The sequence below is a fragment of the Dermochelys coriacea genome, chromosome 6, assembly GCF_009764565.3.
Source record: "Dermochelys coriacea isolate rDerCor1 chromosome 6, rDerCor1.pri.v4, whole genome shotgun sequence".
NCBI classification, from domain to species: domain Eukaryota; kingdom Metazoa; phylum Chordata; order Testudines; family Dermochelyidae; genus Dermochelys; species Dermochelys coriacea.
Genome location: NC_050073.1, coordinates 127,995,310 through 127,999,336, shown reverse-complemented (window position 1 = coordinate 127,999,336; position 4,027 = coordinate 127,995,310). Strand labels below are relative to the sequence as shown.

The window sequence follows — 4,027 nt, the reverse complement described above, 5'->3', positions numbered from 1 at the left end:
GTTCAGTCTAATTTTTAGCCATTCCAGCAATTCTCTGCACTTAAAATGAGGACTACAGCTGGAACCAGAAATGCCCCTCAAGCTGGAACAGTTTTTAAATACTCCTACTGTAACCGCTATGTCATTAGCAAGTGACCATCAGAAAGCTAGTTACATCTGTAGATCTCAAGTCACCTATGTAGAAAAATCAATCTCATTTTCCCCACCCCACCAAATGTTGTAAATTAATGAGGCTGTAATTCCACTGTTGAATTGATGCCATTTTAAATTATGAGAAAAAGGTAATTACAGACTTGTTCATTCAAAATTCACCCTCCTAGCTTAGCTCTGACCCCTCTTCAATTAACTCCAGACATTGTGGTAAAACAAGACTTGCTTTATAGGTTTGTGCTGTGATCTTGGAGGTCTCCCGCCATATGCATTCCTCTAGGGAACTCATTCATTATTCACTGCTGCTGCCTCCACTTCTGAACTGAACTGCCAATCTATTTGCGCTCCAGCCAGGAGGGACTCACCCTCTGAAGCCCCCTTGGGAATCTGATACTAAGGCTCAAGGAGACACTACAGTAAATTAGCCTAAAAAACTACACCTAGTATTTGTAACAGCCCATGCTGGTGCGAACAGCCTCTTGGCTGCTCGGACACGGTGGCCTGTTCATGATTGTGAGTTTCCTGTTTGAGGCACCATCCTTCTCCTCGGGAGCCCTCATTGATAGGCATGTCCCATCCATTGCGGCAGAGAGCCGGTGCTCACAGAATCATAGAATATCAGGGTTGGAAGGGACCCCAGAAGGTCATCTAGTCCAACCCCCTGCTCAAAGCAGGACCAAGTCCCAGTTAAATCATCCTAGCCAGGGCTTTGTCAAGCCTGACCTTAAAAACCTCTAAGGAAGGAGATTCTACCACCTCCCTAGGTAACGCATTCCAGTGTTTCCTGCCCCTTGTGCAGTTCCCAGGTACAGCACCTGTCGCTGTGAGGCACTCACTCCTTCAGGAAGCCCTCAAGCCAACGGGTGGCAGGCAATTGCTGATGTGCACCCTGCGGCCCTTGGAAGTGACCTGGTGGCTGCTACCCTCAGTGCTATGGTGTTGTGACACACAGTGAGGATATAGCTCCACCTGATAGTAAACAGTAATGCTTTTAGATCTCCCTCTCTATAGTTGATTCATTCATATATTAACTATTCTTTAGAATTCAGAGGCATTCTTTGTTGAAGATTCCAAGGCACAGAACACTGGTCCTTGACCGGCAAGTAACCCTATTCAGGAATTTGTTATGCTGTATTTAATAACTCTGGAGCACCTTCATGTCTATAAAACTCCAGATATTCTTGGAAACCAGCTCCTTAACGTACACATGCACAAAATGCTTGCAGATGCATGTATAGACTTGGAAAACTAATAGAAGATTATTGTTAGAGCAGATGTTTTCTTCTGGGGAAACATCTCCCAAAGTCCTGCCAATCTGACCTGGTGGGAAAATTGTTTTCCCAGCCCAAGTCTGGTGATCAGTTTGACCCTGGTATGTGAACAAGATGCACGAGCCAGACATCTACCACATGCCACCCGACAGCACTGTTCAGCCTTCTCCTGTGGCTTTCCCCCTTCCCCTCATGTACCTCATGCCATTCGTGTACACCGAGGTCTCACTCGGTAGTCAGATCCTCTTGCAGTGCCTCCCTGAAAACCCATTCCCTTCCCTCCTGAGTCCCCTTTTGCCTCTCCATCCCTCAGTGTTCTCTTGTCCCAGCCCTGCCCCACACCACAAGCCCCAGAGCTCCCTGACTGATGCACTCACTCATGCTCTCCTACGGGGTTGCTGGGTTTTAGTGGTAGGTGTGGGATTCAGTGACATGTGAAATGCAGAACCACCAATGACTGGCTGGTTCCCGAGTAGCTTTATATGCCATTTGCTGATGTAGTGGTGGCTCTGATGCTCCTATATCAGCAGCGCCTGGCTGGGAACACAGGGAGCCTCCGAATGCTTTTGAAAACCCCACCCAAGTAGCCTGAACCACACCCCAGACCTGCCTTTTCAGAGCACTCAGCATCCTTTGTTAGTTCCACCCAAATAGCCTCTCTTCTCAGATGGCCCCAGCCCAGCAAGGATGCACTGAGCCCAATTCAAAGTGCCCAGCTAGCTGTGGACACCCATGCAAGCTTATGACAACTCCAGCATCTTTTCCTATTTTGCACTGGCTGAAAATTTTCAACAGAAAAAAAAGCTTTCCCATTGGGAAAAAAAATGAAATTTTGTTAACACAAATTGTCCACAGGAAAATAAGCTGGGTCAGGAACATTTGGGGTCAATATTAAAACTCTGCACAAAACTCACATCCCACCCTAGTGGATGCTGGGGCAGGGCATCAGCAGCGACAACTCACTAACATTGTAGCTTCAGGAAGTTGCGTCAATCTGACTAGACAAGATAGAGCATGTGTGTAAGGAAGGAAGATTATTCTTCATGGGAAACGGAGGCACAGATGTCGTGTAAGTTTAGGCAAGTCACACAGGGGTTCTGTGGAAGAACTGGGAATAGAACCCCTTAGTCCAAGCCAATGCCTTTACCACAAGGCCATCCACTCTGTTAGTAGAGGATTAAGATTATGATTTGGCAATTCTGTATTTTCAAAGTGAAGAATTCTGAGAGTGGAATGGCAGAGTACTGACACGAACACTTTGCAATAGGGAATCATACAGAGTCTGGAGACATACCATTTTTCCACAACTTGGCACTATTTTCATATGAAAATAACAAAGCCCTAGTGGGCCACATGCCAAAGCAAGACCATTTTTGTATGTGTGGTACCACTCCAAAATACTTAGCCATTGTGGCCACAAGATAACATTTCATTTAATTCATTGCCAAACTTCTGGATTTTCTTAATGTGGAACATTTGTATTCCTGCTTAGCTGTTATTGTCTGGCCTACCTTGGGTTCCTTTCATGTCGACAGCGATGTTGGCATGAGTAATAACATGGATGAATTTATCCTTTAGTTCTAATGCATATGCCATGTCCAGCTGAAGTTCTGAGATACCTCTCTGAAGCTATACGGCAAGTATGCTCAACCAAGATAAAAATAAATTAATTGTTTGCTTTTTTAAATAAAAAATTGCTCATATGTGCTGTAGGCACACTTTCCAAAAAGCAAAAAAAAAAAATCAAGCCCATTTCTAGGACTAGGTTTATACAATCCATGCAGTGCACTCCCAGAAAATTATAGCATAAAAAAGTTGTAGGCAAGTTTTTACTACCCCTCTCCCCATTTAGTTTTAGGTCAGTGTAGTGACCATGAAAAGGTAACAAATGAACAGCCCTGGAGAATCAGCCACCAACAGTGCTAATACTTTACACTTACATAGCTCCTTTTGTGCTCTACCCAGGTAGGACTGAGAGGATGCCCTTTTTACTGGTGGGAGGTGAGCAGATGGGCCTGTCCTGATGGCACTGAAGAAAGGGACAGAACTCCCCTGGGTGATAAAGGGAGCAAGGCTGGAAAGGTGCTTCCCCAGAGGCACACTGCAAAGAAGGTCCCCACCTTATCTGTGCATGCACATGAGCCCCTACAGCACACTGCAAAGCAAGAGCCCAATCCTGCATATGTACATCCCCCAGAGGGGACTAAGATGCAACAGGTGTAGAAGCATTTGCAGAGTGAGGCTCAGACTCGTTGCTGAGTCATGAGCAGAACTTCCTTTCTGGTGGGCTGCCTGCTCCCTCTTCCACCCTGCTCTTCACTTCCCTATAGAGTTCCCCCACTCTGCTGCCTGCCCCTTACCTACCTTGCCCACACTGTTCACTTTGTCCCACTGGCCAAATTCATCCTCTTCTTGGGGTCTGGCAAGGGGAACATAAAGCAGGGCAGCTTGAAAACTAGCATGACAGCAGGCTGGTGGAGCAACTGCAGTCGAATTCTTGCTGCCTAGCTGAAGCCCAGCTAGATTGCTGCTAGCAAACGGGAGGACAAAGCTAAAAATTGAGATCTGGATAAATTGAAGAACTGAGCTATAGACAACAAAATGAA

At 46.0% G+C, this 4,027-nt stretch overlaps 1 long non-coding RNA gene across 1 annotated transcript; it reads left to right on the top strand.

Moving 5' to 3' along the window:
* Positions 1-1,440: 1,440 nt before the first annotated feature.
* LOC122460665 lies at positions 1,441-2,512 on the top strand. The gene is made up of 3 exons (XR_006282118.1): positions 1,441-1,522; positions 2,433-2,439; positions 2,501-2,512. It is a non-coding gene; the product is annotated as an uncharacterized LOC122460665 (long non-coding RNA).
* Positions 2,513-4,027: the final 1,515 nt, after the last annotated feature.